This window comes from Rhipicephalus microplus, chromosome X (assembly GCF_043290135.1).
Source record: "Rhipicephalus microplus isolate Deutch F79 chromosome X, USDA_Rmic, whole genome shotgun sequence".
NCBI lineage: Eukaryota > Metazoa > Arthropoda > Arachnida > Ixodida > Ixodidae > Rhipicephalus > Rhipicephalus microplus.
The window spans coordinates 438,644,128-438,664,933 of record NC_134710.1 but is presented as its reverse complement, the minus strand read 5'-3'; positions in this window follow the sequence as shown (position 1 = coordinate 438,664,933).

Here is a 20,806-nt window from a genome sequence, read left to right as displayed (position 1 = left end):
TTGCAGCGCCATGCCCACGTAAGTATGAATGGGCGGTCAGTGGGGCGTATACAAATACACGCAGCGGCGCTTCGTTGCGTGTGGTCTGAGCCAATTGTTGTCAGATAAAATGCGTTATCTACAGCTTACTGTGAATATCTATGCTCTTCTCTACTGAATAAGTGCACGATGCCTATGCAACACTAACATTACCCTCGAGTAAAGCGCATTCTGCCTTTCATAGAGATGCTCGCGATGGGTGACCCTATTCACGCTTTTGCACTAAATCATGCCCTTGCTGTGTTGTTTGTACGTGGTTAGCTTGTGTTTCGCCTGCTACGTACTGCTGTAGCATGACTGAACTATTTATTTACATTTTTGTCATCTGCATACTACAATAAAGCGAGAAAGATTGTACAAAGCCCGCATATTAGTGTGATAAGTTCAGTATGACCATTCGCACCTTATTCTGTTCACCATAAAATGTGGGACAGTCAATAAGTCTAGTAAAAAAGCTTAATCGCTATCGGCACTTTAGGCTATACTGCATTTACCACGTGTTCTTGCGCCACTAAAATTATAAAAATTTCGTATAAGAGTGTAGCAGAAAACTTTCATTGATAGATTACGCACATGACAATGCTAGATAGAAGGCCTAGTTAATGAGACAAGACTTTTTTTTCAGCCAGAAAACGGCTACAAACTTCCGTCCGTCACTAACAATGCCACACAAACGCTGAAGACATTGTGAAAACGACTAAATTTTCATTGAAATGATGCAAATTTTTACATATAACGCATACTGTCTGAATTATTTTCAATGTCTGGGCTCTATTCAAAGCGTTCTTAAATCTAAGTACATGGTTGTGCATTGTAACTCTGTTTTAGGTACAATGCACCGAAGTGTCACAGTTTATGTGATACCACTACTACATATTTCTTTGTAGTAGTACCCGCATGATCGATGAGCTACAGTACCGTAGTTGTACGCTTCCCAACAGCGTGCAAGTGCATGGCCGAGAGCCTTTTTTTTACAACTGGGTCGTGCTAAAACGCTGAATTCACACAGCATTTAATAATCCTCATATTTGGGAGGACGCCAAGAGCATTTTGCGATGTGCTTGAATCAGAAAGTGGCACCCACTCTGAAATTATTCTGGTGAATGAAGGGTATGACAAAAATAAACAGCACTCTGCAAAGTTGCGCTTGCCGATCTTATTACAATGCAGTAGCAACCGAGCTAGACCAATTGCTTTCGTAGGTCATTTCAGGCATACGTAAAAACAGTTGCACTCGCGCTGACATGACCACACAAACCACACTTTAAGAGCGCGCACGACGTACGCACACATAAAACACGACGTGGCTAGCAGACGAAGCACGGTGCAATCTACACATGGACTCTTCGGCCAGTTCCCACCAGGCAGTGACTCTGCTTGATCTCGCAGTCAAAATTGACTCTGCTAAATTTGCAGTGTTCAAGTGATTCTATGATTGCTGAATTCGGGACAACGAATTACTGAGCTGTGTAGCAAGGCACATGGTCCATACAAATTGCATACAGCTTTAAAGGTTGTGAACTCCTCCAATTCAATTTGTCACTCATTTCGTGCCAGAGGAGCCCCGCCGCGGTGGTCAGGTGGCTAAGGTACTCGGCGGCTGACCCGCAGGTCGCGAGATCGATTCCCGGCTGCAGAGGCTGAATTTTCGAAGGAGGCGAATGTCACAAAACGAGCGCTCAAAAAAGGGCGCGCCGCCAAATTCTCGTGACGAAGCGCCGAGAGGTCAACGATAAAAAAAAAAGAAAACAAGCATCCAAAGACTCCCCGGGCGCGCGCCCCTCTCCACTCGGAAGCCTAGGTTCACCAACAAACCTCCTCGCATCAGCGGCCGAGTAAGCCCTAGAAAGTTCTCGATGGAAAGGGGCGTGTTGATGCAGGGTTGCGTCATTCTTCGCGGACGGCCCTCGTACAATCTCGCCCTTTCCCCAGCCTTCGCTGCGTATCGCGCCGACGAAATGATGAGAACTTTCTGGAATCTCACGCGGAAGGTATTTAATCGAGCAGCCGAGATGGGAGATCAGGAGAAAAAGGAATTTCGTGCCGGAGTGCGTAGGGTGTTCCGCCGTGTCGTCGGCGAAAGTTTTCCTGTCGATTTCCCCTGGTTGGGTCAGCCCAGGGGTGCCGTCTACGTGAAGCCGGGGCCAAAGGGGTGTGTTGCCTCTGCTGGGGGCCTTAAAGGTCCAATCACCCGTCGTTGGCTCAACCCCCAGGATCACCTTTTCCCCAGACACGGCAGAGCCACGCACCGCTATGCATGGGAGGGAGTCGGAAATCCCTTGTTAGTTCGGGTCCGTGGTGTCGCTAGGCACCAAACACCTACTTACGCAGACGCCCCTGCGGGGTTGGTCATCTTCATGATCAGCTTGTAACTTGTTATGATTATTACGAATTGGGGATGACACGAATACTTTACGTGCTCCCTGAGAATTCATATGAACAAGATTCTACGGTATAGCAAAAGTATACCTTCAAATAAGATGTCCGTGGTGCTCCACCAGCTGAGCTTCAGTGGCAATAAGTTAGTAAAGCATCAGATGCGTTATTCGAGGGTCACACGTTCTCCCGCCAGTGGCAAGTTCTCTTTCTGTCAATTTTTTTAATTCACTTTTACATAACTTATACTACCAATAATATCATGTGTACCTTTCTCGCCATCACTGTTTCTTCGCATTTTTTGGTTCTCACTTCTCATTCACACGGATTTTATTTGTAAATAATTTTTCTTTTTGCTGCATTTAAGTAGGATGTTCGGTGCTGAGTACAACCATCTCTACAAAAAATAAATCATTTGAAAAAGTATTCTTCCAAGTGGTAATTCCCAGTTCCTAGGCTAGCTTCTACACTAGATAAGGTGGGAAGCTGGTTTAGGCCCCATGATGGCTCCAGTGTTCAGTGGCGGCGTGAACGAAGAACTGTTGTGTGATGAAGTGACGCTTAATTGCAGCACACGGGCATCTGTCTGGGTACAAGCCCAAACCAGCGCTCTGATTTCGCGTCCAGACAACCTCTTTTTGACCCTTGGTCAAACAACACGCAAGGAGCTGGTTCTTTGTGCAACGCATATCGTCACACTCTCTGTCATGTTAGCATGTGTATCGGCGGAAATTCGCTGACGGCCTTTCCCAGGCTTGAGCCTCCGTCAGCTTGCACACTAAACGTCATTTTGTATAAGCCCCTCTGAATGCGGTGAGAACATTGTCAAGCCTTGTGCGCTGACAATGTGTGCATTCGATAGCGAGGCACCCCTCCATCCCAAGAACCACTTGGTAATGATGTGAAGTGGAGGATGGGGGACAAGCTTGCTTGCGTGCTCGGAAAGCTGTATTGTCACCAAAGGTAAATATGCGTACTGAAACTATGTCTCGGTCGGCCCTGCGGCCAAAAAGCTCCTCCTGCGTGCTTACGGCACATGTGAATGCTGAACAATCGACTTGAAACCTAGACGACTGCTCGTTGCTTCGTTCTTGCGAGACATGTTTTTTGTTCGTATCTCCCCTTTGTCCCGAACGGGGGGTGGCTTTGACCGCTCTTTTCATCGAGTGTGTGAACGACGTCCGTCGCCCTTCTTTCACCTGTGCGGGTATTCAAAATCCTACTTTACTGAACCTACCTGTCAAAAAGATGGAACGGGAACTCACTATGAGCTTTTCAGCACCCGTATACACTGCGTGCCTGCAACAACACACTGCCCTGCATACCTCATACGAACTGTGTTCCTCTTTCAAAGTGCACTTGTTTAAATGATTTTTTTACTTATCAATGCAATCCTTCCAAATTTTTGAGATGAGTTCGTTACTCTGGGCTTGGCACACCACGTTGATTTTGGTATGTAGATGAATTTGTCGGAGGTTAATCTGATCGGAAACATAACATGTCTCATCCAAAGGCTGAACTTTCGTAACTGCTTGAGAAGACAAAGACATAAGGAAGAAAACATGTAAAAGAGAATGCGCTCGTGGTGTTCTGAAAGTTTTCTTACTTGTGTTTTCTTCTCGTGCAGTTTAAAAAAAATTTAGCAATGAAGAAGCTACTACCAAAGAGCAAAGAAAAGTGATTTTTTGGTACTAGCTGAGCCAAGGTTTGGTAAAATATTCTCGCTGGACAAGCAGAGTTAAAGGACCCCTGAAGTTATTGATTTTCTTTAAAATACTTTTGAGCACTTAGGCAGCTACATCATCGGATCATTTGTACCATAATTTAAGTGAGGCTTCCTTATCAAAGAGTCTACGGGCAGTGAAATGTTAATCTTCTTAGCACTACCTTAGAACCTTTTTGCTGACAAGTTGCGTCAACTGATATAGTTGTCAGAACTAATCTCCTTGTTGCACAACTATGGCCAAGTGCACTACTGAGCTCTAGGCCGCAAATATTCTGGTTGATACCTCTTCATTTTTCTTCGGTAAGCCAACATTTTTTATTTGCTGCAAGGACCTTTACTGGAGAGGCCGGCACGCCGACTGTTTTAATGTCGCAGATAGGGTGCTTCTGCTCACCTTGCTGTGTAGCTGCTCCAGGGAGTGAGGTTCGGGTGTAAATGCGGTGCATTGCATTGCGTTCTTGGTGTATGAAGTTCAATTTGGTCAGCTAGAGATACTGTTGTATAAGCTTGCTAGGTTGTGTGCAAGCGGCTACTGACAGAACTATTACACTGAGGGTTTTGCGCCCCAAAACTACGATTTAATTGAGGGACGCCATAGCAGAGAGCTTAGCAAACTTTAGTCATTTGGTGTTGCCTAACGTGCACTGACATCGCACAGTACATGAGCCTCGAGCATTTCGCCTCCATGAAAACTTTACTGCGTGGCCAGGATCAACCTTGCAAACTTCAGATCAGCATCCGAGTACTATAACTGTTGCACCACTGCAGAGGACAGCAAGCAGCTTCAGTTTGCTGGTGTACTCTTTGAGGCCTCAATGCCGGACACTTGCAACAAAACAAGCTGTAAGGTTTCATCATTATTCCAAATGCAAACATGTTTGACTGCTGGCTAGTATTGCAAAAAATGGAAAAACACTCCAACGCCAACTCGCGGGTCTGCAGAAAGTACTTTCTTGACGAGGGTTTTTTGTATGTTGAAACAGCCATAATGTTGAGTAACAGCTGACGTAGGCTCACATGAGCTAAATGATTATACAGAAGAGTTTCTATGTCTTGAATATTTCTCATGGCGAGGTCTGCACGAAACAAACAAGGTATGCACAAAACAAACATTTTTGTCATGCTTCCGATCTCATTGAAAGTGCTGAACGTGAACATTGATAAGCTGTCTACAAGTATCAGCCAAGGCGAAAAGTAAAGTTATTAGGAAAAAAAGCTTGAAACTGTAACAATCATCGCTCTGATCAGATCACAATGAAAATGAGCACAGGCAGGAAAATTGCCTCTTTGTTTTGAAAATTCAACCTCCATTTTCTAATCATATATGGCGATTCACACCACTCACTTTTCCTGCATGTTTGTTGACACTCCATTGCCACTGCACTGCGCGGGGGGTATCGCGGTTCAGTGGCACGTTTCTTTAGTTGGTGCAAGTCCACTCGCTTATTTCAAACAAATTCTAAGAATTCTCTTGAATGAAGTATTTAATGATGTATGAGTGACTTATTTCCACCACACCACTTCCATCAACCTGTATGGTGTCAGCTGCAGCAGCTTTAGATGACGGTTGTAGCATGCTACACAAGTGTACCACTGGGCGTGCCTACTCGTGGTTTGTGTACCAGGTCATACTCCCTCTCAAGAAATCATCATCATAGAATTAGGCGAGGACGCACGGTGCCCACAGCGAAAATGCGTGGGGACGATACCAGCCGACTCTTCTGCTTTTCTGTAAAATGTACAAATTTTGACCGCCCTTTTATTTCACTAATCTTGCCTGAAAATTTTCAGAAATTATTTCACTTTTGAGAAAAATAAAAATAAAATTTGTAAAATAGCATGGCCTCTGCGATTGGCTACAGCGCCTTGCGGTAGCTAGTTGCCGAGGCCACAAAAACGACGTTGTGCTGTATTCTGCGACCGGGAGAGAACAATATGTATTGGTGTTGTCATCGCATACCTGCCAGTTAAGTCTCCCGCATTGTCTGGGAGACTCCCGTATTACAATCATTCCTTCCGTTTGTACAATGCAATAGAAACCTCCCGGATATGGAAATTTGTTCGCAAGATCTGGTCGCATTGACTTAAATGCAGGTGAGTTCGTTCCACGTCTTTTGCGAGCTCACCGCATTTTGTTATATATGAGTTTGAGAGGCGTTCATCTAAACATAGAGTCTCAGTGGTGCGAAACCACAGCAGATACGAGTTCGGGAAATTCCTCAGCCAAATGAATGTGTCGATTGGGCGGAAATACAAATGTTTTGAACACTTTCCTAATTGCAACGTCTGATATGCACTTTAGCGCCGAAACCTTCGAATGAAGGCTGATCGAGAGCAGCATCCTCGAAGCATCAGAAGTACGCGTGTGACCACTGCACCCACTGTTTTCTACAGTGCGTGTGGGTTTGTTGCCACAACTGGTGTGGACGAAACCGCGGTCGTTCTACACAATAAAGTATGGCGACGACGTTACTGACAGAATTCCGAAAGAGTTCACGCATGCCCAACGCTCGACCAGTCAAATCAACGCAGCTTTCGGCAAACTCTGTGGACAAAACCGCGGAAGTTGTGATCATAGACGCCATAAAACGACTTAGTTTTGAAAGCACGTGGATTGCAAACAAAACTACCATTTGCCGCAACCTCTTTGCAGAAAACCCCTGTCGTGGTGACGCAGTAGCAGTCTATGAGCTCTGAAGACATGTGGCTGATGCAGCGGTAGATTAAAGGCGGTAAAGACGTAAAAAAAGCTAGAAGCGTTTTGCGTTCCTGCCCAAAGACTCTAGTAGCGAGAAAAGCCAAAGCTTTGACCTGCGCTTACGCAGCAGCCAGCTTTTCCGTCCCGTTCATTCATGTGTGAAGGCATACACGAGTTGTTTCGACGGAAATCAAGTTTTTGCTAGTTGTTTTGATGAACCGAAATTTCAGGAGAATATGCCTCCCTTTGAGACTCTCACCTTAGTGGGAAACTTTACCCTCGTGTGTTCAGCCACTCCAAGCCATTGTGAGACCGCATCGCCGATGTGGGCGCTTGGGTTTGGGACCCCCCCCCCTTACCCCTTCCTCTTGTGTTTTGGGATGCTATTTTTTATTTGGTGACAAAAAAGGTCGAAATAATTCAGCATGTCGATTTGACTTATGGCAGCAAACATGATTACGCTTGTCACTAACGGCAAATTAATCTCAGCTAAAAAGTAGAAAAAAAGTTGGTAGACCCGCCCGTGCCCTTCCTTCCCCGTTCAGGGGTGCTACGGCTTCTTTTTTCCCAGGTTGGCAGGTATGACAAACCATAGTGCAGCAAATTGGTGGCTCTAGTAGATCACATTCACTGGCGTCATATAATTGATGTCATGATGCAGGTGGTGCCATGCTGTGTTCTCGAGGCCAATATGCCGCAAATGCAGCTAAAAACTAAAGCTCTTTGACAAACCACATCATTAGGAATGAAAATCGAAATTGAAGTAGTAGTCATCATGGTTGAAGTTACAGTCATGTGTGACTTGAAATACTGTTTACTAGAGACAACGCACCTACGAGTAATGGAGAACCTTAGTTTAGATTTCTCAAGGCTGCATGTCCACAACGTGCTGCGTATGCTACAGTTTTTGAGGCTGCGTCAAACATCATTAGTTTACCGTGCGCAACATCTTAAACCTGTACTGCACCTGAACGGCCGAAAGCCTTGAGTGTGCTGCATGCCATCTCGTGGAGAAGTACGAAGCTATAAAAACGGATATTCGTCGACAGAACGCACAAGTCAGGGCATGAGGCTAGGTGATCCTTCCCCAGGACGAGTAGTGGTTTGGGGTGTTGAGGCTAGGTGAACTATAAGCAAGAAGGAAAGAGATCGGGAAGACGATCACTTCCCATTTAATTACTTATTGCTTGCCACAGACATTTTTCGATATCATGAGATAATAAAGAATGGGGGTTGCTCAACGCCGAATCCCCAATTGCCCCCATTGGCGCCGGCGTTTTCACGTGTCATTCTTCATGTCGTGATAGCTGCTTTCGCATTGTTGAGAGCACCGTGTAAGAGAACATTTACCTGAGTGTCTAAAACACGGACTTGCATCCACATGCGCGCTCAATACATGACCGGAACTAACCTTTACTTTCTAACACTTAGAATGCTTTTGCAGGCGATCATTCAGACATTATCCGGTTAGACAGGCAGCAACCACCGCAGTTCAATGGGATCGACGCCCCGTACACAACCCACAAATATGTCATGGTGCTTCACGTCAGCATTGGGTTTCTGCTTCTTCATAAATGACGTGCTGTCGTCCAACATTGTGCTCCAGCTTAGCAGCGATTCCTATCTACTGCACCTGTTCACCTATTGGCTTCAGAATAATTAAGTTAAAAACGCACCGAAATTCACACGGACTTCATTTGCTGCCTTGACCTTCGTTGTGTTGTCAGTTGCAGCCCTTTTGTCTGTTTTGTTCTTAGCTGTTCGATATCTGGTGAGAGTCAATGGTAATGTACGGAACGGTCCTAGCATGTGCAATATAAGTGCCGAGATCTAGTGTTCACACCCCTTGCGTGCACGAATGCACGCATTTCTCTTAAGCTCAGTTATTGGCTCTCATGCTCCCTGTCACATGTTGCGTACGCTTGGCTGTTCAAGCTAAATTAAAACTCTATAATGACAGGCTAGGGAACCTGCGTTACTGAAAAAATTAAAACAATGAACGCAATGGCAATTGTCTGCCATTGACCCAGAGATGTTGGAATAACACAAGAAGTCAATACATATGCACTAATATGTGAGGTATCACTGGTAATACACACTCTGCACTCATTTTCCACATGTACTAGGAAGGCATAGTTGTTTTTAGAGTGGCAATTACCTGGCAAGGGAGACTTGAACCAGCCTAGATGGCTCAAGTAGGTGATAGCTGGGCAAGCTTGCCTTTGAAATTTGAAATTTATTTGAAATCTAAACACAAGTGATAAATTGCATGTGTTCAATACAAATACAGAAGCAGGTCTGAAAGTGACAAGACTGGGTCTTTCCTCTAAAGAACATAATTTTTTCAAAGAAAATAGTCTTTCTTGGGGACCTTCGATGTAAATGTTTTAGTCTGCTTACCTATCTGTCTCTCTGTCTGTACATTTGTCTGTTTGTTCACCCTTAACGGAATTGGATACTCTAAACGGCATTAGCCGATATTGCAAACGGTTGACCCCATCGGCAGCCCTTTCCATGTTGCTCAAGATTCAGCATTCATACTTGTGCGATTGTCGAATAAAAAGTAAATATTGCGCACATTTGAGGCACCATAACAACCCGTATATATTCTGCATGTGCGTCTTTGACTAGAAAAGGCATATAAAAGTAATACTAAGGACTGTAGCGTTTATCACGCAGCGCTGACCATGCAACACTTGCACGAAAAGGCGAGTGTTTTCAACGCTTTGCTGAGACGACACGGCGGTGGCACCTACCTGACGCCTTGCGTTCTACACTTTATCACCTCCGAGACGGGCACGCCCGCTTTGTTTTCTAAGATAACTGCCAGATGGCGCTAATGTCTCACGTGTGACGTGACATGATGCACTCGTTCGCCTCCGCTGCATGCTCGAAGCGCTCTAATGCAGTGCCTACAGAATACCAAATACTAATTTTCTTGTGCAGAACACCAAATAAATGTTTTGTTCACTCTCTCCACATGCAAGACTATAGTCTTTCGACAACATTTGTAGATTAACATGCAGATACGGGGCCAATTTTTTTATTTCTATCCTTCGGATAATACATTGTTTTTTGAATTTTATTTGTGTTTTTTAGTAATAGTGCAAGCTTGGTTGCAAGTACGTGTGCCGATGTGTGCTTTTCTAACAATTTTAGTTTGATGTTGGCGTTTTTTTCTGTCTCCTCAATTAATATATAGCATATGTTTCACGCTGAAACGACTTGTGTAGTGACGCACCAACTCGCCCAGACTTTCATGTTACTGATAATCTGGCAAACTTAATTTTGGCTTATTGCGTGTGTATAGAATATTGACAAAGCAGTTTCAAGGCACCTTTCATACACATAATTTAAATAGGGAAATCTGTTGTGTACTTTACATGTGCTGCCATAGTGCTTGTTTTCTTCTTGCGGGATGTTCAATAAAACCGTAAATTTTTCAGATGGGAGTTGCCTTACCAGCAGCACGCCCGCTACCAAAGAACCCAACCTATTCGAAGCGATCAATGGCAATGCAGATTTCATTTGAATATTTAAGGTTATAACTGTCGTGCTTATAAATAAGCCTTTTTTGTGTTACATGCTTCCAGGTGCACCTTGGACAAGGAATGTCCACTCCGAAAAGCAAGTTTACTTTTATATTGAAACTTGGCCACGTAATGAAAGTGGCCAGAGACATGGCCAGATAATTCTGGACCACGCCAGAACTGAAAGAAAGGTGCTCAACGGGACAGCCCACTAAGAGAACACCTAACAGTGTGCCAAAAAGCAGGCAATGTCAGCAAAAGATGCAGCTATAATGAGTAAGTTAATATGCACACTCATATATGTGGCTTGAAAATATTTTTTGTTTAAGGTGCTTCACCACAGAAGCTTACATTTTTCAGACACTGTGAAAAAAGTCATTGCAGAGAGTGCAAGTGACGCGGCTGAAAACAAGAGGCGGGGCAATGCGAGAAAAGCACTGCAGGACATATTCGTTGAAATGGCCAGACTGGGCCAGCGGTCGAAGTGCCCTTCGTGACCTTAAGCGGGCAGACCTAGTTTTCCTAAATAAATGTATCTGTTCTGTTTCAATTCTTCCTATTTCTTATGGTTAAAAAGTGGTTGCCAGCCATTTACCGTACGTCAGATGAAATTGTTCTATAGAATGAATTGATTTGATTGATTTGTGGTGTTTAACTTCCCAAAACCACCATATGATTATGAAAGACGCCGTAGTGGAGGGCTCCGGAAATTTTGATCACCTGGGGTTCTTTAACGTGCACCCAAATCTGAGCACACGGGCCTACAACATTTCCGCCTCCATCGTGTTCTATAGAATAGCAACGTACCATATGCATGGGTTGCACTGGATATCATACCTTGCTGTGTAATATTTTTTCAGATATCACGGAAAGCATTATGACAATTTTTAAAAAGTACCCAAGCTACCGAAAGTAAATTGTTGAGATACACAAAAACATCACTCGGACATTTCTCCGCAGGTCGACACAGGGAAAGCGGGATAACTCCAAACGCTTTCTGCGAGACCTTCAAGTCTGCATTATTTGAATACTTGTTTCAGGTCAGCAATTTTTGTCATTTATCATTCAAAATAGTGGGCGCAAGTCGCCTTCCTTTGCTGAAAACTAGCCTCCCAGTACGCCAACGTCCCAGTATGCCAGTGTGCCAGTGTTACACTAGGCCCATAATCAGGCATGGCACTGGAGGCTGGTACCCAGTGGCGCTAGTTTTTGCAATAGGGTGTACGCGACGTACGACTCTGTCGACGTCTGCTCACGAGCCGCCAGTTGATTCCACGCTGCAATCTGCCGCCCAAAGGTGTCGCCGAAAAGGTTGCAGATCTTCTTTTTAAAAGAATCCCAGCTCGTGATCTCCGCTTCGTGCGTCTCGAACCACACCCGCGGTGGGTCATCGAGGTAAAAAAGCACATTGAGGCTCTTCGATTTTAGACATCTGGCTACCCGCGGGCTGCCAGAGCAAGCCAGAGCGCGCTCGTTTTTCTCGGCTGCTCCGTCGCCCCGCGGTGCACTTCCGGATGGCGTTCGTTCTTCTCGGGTTCGACGTTCTGGCGACCCGCGGGGAGCCTGACAGTCGAAGACGCTTTCAGGACAATTTAGTCGTGGAAGCTTTCTGGAAGGTTTTGCGCAGGTTTCGGGCTAGCAGATGCCGAAAAGGTACGATGCGTGCTCGGTACCATTTTTGTGAGGACTCGATGGATTGTAATGCAGGCGCTTGAGGACTCTGCCTTCGCTTGTCATTACGCGTGGCGTTATCTTCTGAAGCCTGTTCCACCTTGCGAGTTGAGGCGATTACGAGTGGCGGCGAGTGTTTAAAGCTTCTGTTCATCGCATTTGTTATGTTTCTCGTGAAGCTTCCTCTAGTGAACAACCCCCGCAGGGGCGTCTGCGCAAGCCGCTGTTTGGTGTGTAGCGACACGACGGACCTGAGCTAACGGGGGGGAGGGGAGCTTCGACTCCCTCACACGCCTAGCCGTGCGCGGCTTTGCCATGTCCGGGGAAAAGGGGATCCTGGGGGTTGAGCTAATGCTGGGTGATTGTACCTGGAAGGCCTCCAGCAGTGGCAACACACTCCTTTGGCCATGGCTTCTCGTCAACGGCACCCCTGGATTTACCCGCCCGGGGGGAATCAGCAGGCGCCTTTTCCTATCTCCCCCTCACATCTTCGTCTTTTCTCTTACTTTGAATATTTCCTGTCCTCCACTCTCTTCCATTGACTTCCGTGTTTCCTGGCGGCAAGGGTTAATCCTGTGTGGCTATTTTACATTAGATAAACCATATTCGGTAAAAGTGGTGGCATACAGCTGGCGTCTGCGGGGCCTGTACTTACAAACCATGCAGCGTCCCCTTGTAGGACTCCATGGTGGGTGGCTGGCGCCACTGCCAAAAATTAAGCATTTACATGAATAGTTCCTTCCCCCACTCCGTGATCGCCCTCGAAAAATTGGGCGCACCGATGAAGTCTTTCAGTTTTTTGGTCACCAGAGAGTATTTTCTCCCGATTACATGATATCCACGCTGACACACCCGGCAAAACAGTGCGAACACTTTCACCTTTTCTAGTTTCAAAGTCTTTGACGGAAATCTTTGGCCCAGGATATAAAGCATCGAGAATGGCAAGTGGTGACCTCTTGTTGGAGCTCCGCGACCAGAAACAATATGAGAGCCTGCCTAATCTAGTGAATTTCGGAGATACCAAAATAATAGTAACCCCACACCTAACCATGAACACCACCCGTGGCGTTATTTCAGATGGGCTGTTGGAAGCTGAACTCCTGGAGGGTTTCAGCGAACAGAATGTCATCAACGGGAAACGAATTAGGATGAGGCGTGATGACAAAGAAGTCCAGACTAAGCAGATGATACTTATTTTCAATTCAAGTGTACTGCCCGACTCCGTTGAGGCTGGTTACATCAAGCTTCGAGTGAGGCCATATATACCAAACCCTCTCCGATGTTACAAATGCCAGCGGTTCGGCCACAGTTCACAGAACTGCCGAGGCCGCATAACTTGCGCGAAATGCAGTGCTGAAGACATATCTGATGCCTGTGAAAACTCTCTTCACTGTTTGAACTGTAATGGGGAGCATGCCGCATACTCACCGTCATGCTCATGCTGAAAGAAAGAAAAGGAAATGGTCACAATTAAAGTAAAACAAAAGATTTCATTTAGGGAGGCACGAAGGCACGTGTCCTACCTACCAGAAACAAGCTTTGCCGAAGTGGCGCTTCAGCGGGCAGCGCCACGAGGGCCCCCAGCGGCTGTCTGGCACACGCGTAGTGAGCTATCGATGACGCCATCCGCCCTCTCAACAGTTGCAGCAAGTGCGGCTCCGCCATCCAAGAAAGACCCACCAACCTACGGGCTGGGGGCCGCGAAGGTCTCGTCTTTTGAGGCGAGGATCTCAAAACAAACGCAGCGCTTGCTAGAGCGCGTGTCCAGCACCTCGCAAGAGGCAATGGGCACAACACCGAGCGTGCGTACGCTGTTAAGCTTGGCCTGAAAATTCGTCTGGGCAGACGCCATTGTGCGTAAGCCGATCTACTGCGGAGGCTCTCAATTCCTTCGGCGCCAAAACTACCAGACGCTGTCGAAGATTTGAGCAATTACCCTGACAATGCGGCAAGCAAAGGCAAGTTCCCTACTTTCAAATGCGGACCCTTTTGTCGTCGCTTCAAGCAGCAGTGGTGCCTGATGACATCGGTGATTCATCTGGCGACGGGGAAGCTGTTGTGACCGGCGCCAGAGCTGACAGGAGAGCAGCGCTCCTTTTAATCCCCATTTAAGTAAACGACCGGCCGGCTGCCTACAGGCAATGTTCCTGCTAGCCAGAGGATGAGACGTCGTGACACCACGACCCCGTTAACCGTTCGAGAGAAGACAACAAAGACGGCATCTTCCTGGAAGAGACCGCGGCGGCCACCGCAAATCACCCCGCTAATTAGGCGAGCTGTGCGGCAGACCGTTTGATGTATACTGTCAGGATCGTGGGACCTCTCGACTAGTGGCCCACACACGACGAGGAAGAGCCCTGCTGGTGCCATCTTGCCGTGCAGTGATCACGACTCAATATTGGACGTGTACGTGGGCCGTGCTTGCTCGTCCCCCTCACCTGTTGTGTGTGTGTGTGTGTGTGATTGGTGTTCCACTAGGAGAGGAGGAGCCCGACAGGGCTTAAAAAGACGCCGCAGAGTGCTGGACGTCGCTTTGAACCATGTAACGGTTCAACCACCACGCTCGTGGTTTGCAAAACTACTATCCTTTCTTTGCTGTAAATAAGGGTAAATAGTGTCATAAACCTGTTTGTTTTCGTATCCTCTTCGTGTCAGCGTTCGTTTCCTCCACCCGGTTACACCACGCTACCACAAGAGACTGGGTAGACCCCCCATCCCATATAACCTTAGGCCGCGGTGGGATGCCATCATCAGCGACCTTCCTTCCGACCCCCAACATCTAGTTGGCAGCGGTGAGATGGACTTCGCGTCATGGTGCTGTGCTGTGGTGAGTGCTTGGTCTTTGTTTTGACTTTCCAGGCTTCAATTCTGTGAGTTTATTAGAAGCCGGATTGTGTGTGAATTAGGCAGATTACCTTTTGTGAGTTTTGAGTTGTAGGGATCCCCTAATTAGGTGTGAAATGCAGGACATGTCTCGGAAGGCAATGCTAAAAGATGAACTTTTGGCTGTGGGTAAGCATCTAGGCATTGAAGTAGAGGAAGGAATGGGCAAGACAGCGATTTTGAGGCTGATCTTGCAAAAAGCCAGTGAGAAGGAGATTAAAAACGCAGTAGAGATTTTTGAACGACAGGAAATGGAGGAGCGAGAAAGGGAACGGGAAAGAGAAGAAAAGGAAAGAAGGGATATGAAGGAAAGAGAAGAAACGAAAAGATTGGAACGGGAGCAAGAGAGAGAGCAGTGGAAGGAAAGCCTAAAAGTAAAACAGGAAGAGACAAGAAGATCAATACAGTACCTTAGATCGTCACAAGTAAGTTCCAGGATCCATGCATTCGAAGAGGGTGATGATTTAGAGAGTTATCTAACCTCTTACGAGGAAGTTTGCAGAAAACTACAGCTCGACGAAGACTATTGGTCTATGGCCCTATTGAGTGTCCTTCTATGCAACTTAATGGGTAGGATACTTTACCTTTCCGAGGAACAGTTCAATAGATACGATGTAGCTAAGACAGCTTTACTGCGGTGCCTCGGCATCAGAGTTGACAGAAAGCGAATTGAGTACAAGCTCATGAACGCTGCCGTGAATAACGCGCAACGTTGTGCTCGTAGTAAAATTATGCCTGAGAGAGGTCCGCGTGTCTCTTATAGCACCAAGGTGGATAGTGAGCGAAAATGGGAGATAGAAAAACGGGAGAGAGGTGAAGAGCGTGAGCGAGCACTCTGCCAATAGATTAAACTGTCGGAAGAAAAAGTCGAGGCAAGGCGGCGGAAGATTCAGCCATCCGCAAGCGTAGTGCACGAGAAGTACGATAACCAAATAAGTGAGGTGCAGCCCAGAGCTACAGAGAAGGCTAGCACGTGTGAAGAGCGCAGCAGGTTTGAAGACGAACCAAATGTGAGAGCTGCGAAAGGTGCTGCGCTGAGTAGAGAGGCGACAAAGGCCAGAGCGTGTGCGACGAGGTGCTGTGCCAGTTAGATGCTAGCAAAACAGGTAGGATATCTGTAGACAGGCTGGTACAGGCGTCAACTGAAGTTGTCGCGACGGTGGCACTTGCAAACAATGTGGTAGTAGGCAAGGAAACCGGAGAAAGCTCTGGAGCAGCAGCCAAAGCAGAGGTTGAGAATAACAATACAGTTGCTGACAGCTCCCACCCAATCGAGGTAGATTGTGTGAAGGAAAACTGTGGCACTGTTCTTGAGTGTGTTGAGCTTTCCACCACTCTAGAGTGTGAAAGAGATGATTTTTTAGAAAATCATTTAGACTGCATGGTTTCGACAGCCGACGCAAGGTGTGTGCGAGTTGACGAGCTTGCGATGAAATCGGAAGGCTCGGCAACAAGCCGCCGCAAAAAGTGGCGCAGACGAAAGGGACGTCGCAAAGCCGCGAGAAAGATGAACAGTACTACGCGTGTAAAAAAAGACACAAAACCTGTCAGCGTAGCAAATAGGAGCTTTGCAGCAGCGTCAAAACTGCGTTGCATGCGTCCGAGCCGCGGGACGAAAAGTAAAAAGAAAGCGGATTCGCAAATGGTATCTCGTGTAAAGCGCCAGTCTTGCGATTCCGTCCACAACAAGTTTTATGGTGCTGCCTTGATCTGTAGTACCGTCGATGACTCAACCCGCGACAAATTTCAAAGCAGTGCGGGACAAGTCAGTCGCATACGTCGCCATAAAAGAGGGAAGCGTACGCGAGCGATAAAGCGAAGGCATGGAAGAGGTAGCAATCAGCCGGGCGAACGACGGAAGTGTAGATCATCGGCCAGTTCGACTGGGAGGCCTTTGTGTCGTGCAGCAAAAGGCTAGTGGCGGAGTGATAGGCCACCGCGCGCATCCTCGCGACAGAATTCGTGGCAGAGGCTTGAGGCTTTGAGCGGACAGGAGTATCGAAGGGGTTCTAGGAAAAAGGCCACATTGATGAAGCACCGCGCGGATGCAAACCCAAAAAGGACATCGTCACTCTTTTCAGCGGATCACTGGTGCCCCCTCCGTCGAAATAAGAAAGCCCACCGAATTCGCAAATGAGGCGTAACGCTGCAGTTCAGCTGGTAGCACGTGCACGTCGTTGCCTCGGGCATTCTCGAAATTTGCCAAGACCGCGACCACCGCGGGTACGACTAAAGAGTGAGGGACAGCTGTAATCTGGAGAGAGTGACACAGTAATTTACTGGGAAGCACGTTTGTTTAGTTATTTTTAGTTTTAAAGTAATATTTCTTTGTCATCTCCCCGGCTAGTTTGTTTAATTAGTTTTTCACTTCAATGCTTTTTTGTAAACATCGGAGGGCTTCGAGTTAAATTATTAAGCGTTATGTGGAAGCAGTGGCCCGCAACAGTCTGCCGACTGCGTGAAATTAGTTTCCTTCGATACAAAAGCATGCAGGTCAGGGATGAAGATTTGGTACGCCCACTATATTTGAATGAGTGGTGGCTGTAGGTTATCACGATATGACCTATGATTAGGGGTGTGTTAGTATGCTAGCATTCTTTGATTGAGAGTATGATGTTGTGCTAGAGTGCACAGCAAAGTCACGTGCGTTCTTTAAAAACATGGGCTGACATGAAACTATATTCAGCAAATGAGCGTGTTAGTAAACGAATTGCATTTCAATTTATTATTTTAGTATGTGCTCAGGGATCAGGTTAATTCTTTAGCTGAGCGTTATGTTATACCGTACGTTGAGATTAGGGATGCATTTTAAGGATTTACACAGTTCATTATATTGGAGAATGAAGAATGCACCCAGATAACTTGTGTATAGGGTCCGGCAGCATTCGTATGAAACCTTTGTATTTGGTTGTGTTTCATGAAATTAGTCATGAAGTTAAATGTAAGTTACAACTTAGTAGTGCGGATGGTAGGAGAAAGCCAGTATTGTGAAAATGGGATTACGGACATATGCGGCCAAATTGTATTTGTTTTTGTGTGCTTTTCTCGCACAGCACTTTGTTCCATTTTTGGTAGGCATCTCCACGTCAATGATTGTTGTAACTTTGGCGGCACAAAATTGTCTCAAATTTTTAGCGTACAGGTTTCTCTTTTGTTTGTGTTTCTAGAGAAGCCTGGAGGGTTTAAATCGGGTCCAATGTGCTTGAATCGAGCATGGTAATGTGTTGTGTGGTTCGCCTTGCTGTTGTCGATCATTGTGAGCTGGTTTGAAAGTTGCTTACGAGTTTGCAGCTGGAGGGTCAAAGCCAGGCCATCGTCCTCGTCACCAACCATTCTCTTCGTGCCCAGCGGTTAGGAGCGCTGGCCAGCCGAGATTTTCCGGGCGGCAGAGGAGCTGTTAAGTGTGGCCTGGAAATTCGTCTGGGCAGACGCCATTGTGCGTAAGCCGGTCTACTGGGGAGGCTCTCAATCCCTTCGGCGCCAAAACTGCCAGACGCTGTCGAAGATTTGAGCAATTACCCTGACAATGCGGCAAGCAAAGGCGAGTTCCCGACTTTCAAATGCGGACCCTTCGTCGTCCCTCCAAGCAGCAGCAGTGCCTGATGACGTCGGTGATTCATCCGGCGACGGGGAACTGTTGTGACAGGCGCCAGAGCTGACAGGAGAGCGGCGCTCCTTTATATCCCCAATAAAGTAGACGACCGGCCGGCTGCCTATGCCCGCCAGGCATTGTCCCTGCTAGCCGGAGGATGAGACGTCATGTCGCCACGACGCCGTTAACGGTTCGAGAGAGGACGACAAAGACAGCATCTTTCTGGAAGAGACCACGGCGGCCACAGAAATTCACCGCACTAATTAGGCGAGCTGTGCGGCAGACCCTTTGATGTATGCTGTCAGGATCGTGGGACCTCTCGAGTAGCGGCGCACACACGACGAGGAAGAGCCCTGTTGGCGCCACCTTGCAGTGCAGTGATCACGACTCAATATTGGGCGTGCACGTGGGCCGTGCTTGCTCATCCCCCTCACCTGTTGTGTGCATGTGATTGGTGTTCTACTCGGAGAGGAGGAGCCCGACAGGGCTTAAAACGACGCCGCAGAGTGCTGGACGTTGCTCTGAACTATGTAACGGTTCAACCACCATGCTCGTGCATTGCGAAACCACTATCCTTTCTTTTCTGTAAATAAGTGTAAATATTGTCATAAACCGGTTTGTTTTCGTATTCTCTTCTTGTCAGCGTTCGTTTCCTCCACCCGGTTACACCACGCTACCACAAGAGACCGGGTAGACCCCCCATCCCTTATAACGCAGCCAGCGCCTAAGGATCGGCGCGACTCCGTCGACTTATCCAAAAAAAAGAATAATCTCGTGTCACGGCCCCTGGAAATGGTCCGTGAGCTAACTTTCCATCCTTGAGCACACAGCACAAAACACACCTAAAGTGGACACACAGATCTTACAGAGAGAAGACTTCTGCATAACCTCGATGATATTAGAGAACTTCTTAATAAACATACTCCAAAGGTGCTGTGTGTTCAGGAAACACATCTCAAGTCCACACAAACAAACGTTCAAAAGCAATATACAATCCTCCGCGAAGAACGCGATGACGCTGCCGTTTTGTCGGGTAGTGTCGCTATAATAGTTGATAGGTTGCCTGTAATCAATTAAACCACTGAACTTCTCTTGAGGCAGTTGCTGTAAGAGCAGTGCTGTTCGGGAAGCTACTAACATATACTTCTTTTTACATTCCTTCGCGCTATCAACTTTCGAAGAAACCATTTCAAAGCTTCAATGATTAACTTCCTCCGGTATGTATTATCGTTGGTGATCGAAATGCACATAATCTCGGATGGGGCGACTCCCGTTTAGATGCGCGAGGATGCCTAATAGAACACTTTCTGTTTTCCTCAGGTGCATGTCTACTGAGGAAAAGCGAACCAACACATTATGGCGCTACACACAACACATACTCTTCTACAGACCTGAGTATTGTCTCGAGTACATTATTTCCATATTTGGAGTGGTTTGTTTTTAAGAACCCCTTTGGGAGTGACCACTTCCCAATTATGTTGAAGCTAACAAAAGAAGACACATGCACGCCTGACTTTCCTCGTTGGAACACCAAGTCAGCCAACTGGGAACTGTTCCGAGAAATTACATTTTTAGACGGAGATGACATTGCTTATTTTAATATAGACAATGCTGTAGCATACCTAACAGGTTTTATTGCTGACGCTGCGGTGACATGTATTAGGCAAACTCAAAAAAATGTATAATAATCGTCGCATTCCATCGTGGAACGACGATTGTCGGAAAGCGCACAATATTCAAAATAAAACTTGGAGATTACTCCGAAATCACCCAACGGCTGAAAACCTCGTCAATTTCCAACAGGTCATGTCCCAAACCAGAAGAACGCGTCGTCTTGGAAAAAAAAAATGTTGGAATGGGTACATCTCCAGTTTAAGCTTTTACACCGACGAAACGAAGGTTTGGAATAGGGTAAACAAGTTAATGGGTCGGGAGTCACACCCCCTACCCTCGGCAAGTAGTCGAGGAGAGAGCACGGAGGAGCAGGTGGACTGCCTAGGGGAACACTTTGAATATGTCTAAAGTGCATCACACTATACAGAAACGTTCTTAAGATTCAAAGAACGCGAAGAGTGGCAACCCCTTAAACGTAAACGTACATCCAGTCAGACGTACAACTGCCCATTTACATTAGCTGAACCTAATGCATCTCTTGCGTACTGCAATAACTCGCCGCCAGGTGGCGATCGTATAATGTACGAAATGATCAATTACCTTCACCGCAAAGCACTAAAAACACTCCTAACCCTCTTCAATACCATGTGGGAAGCTGGGTATATTTAATTGTCGTG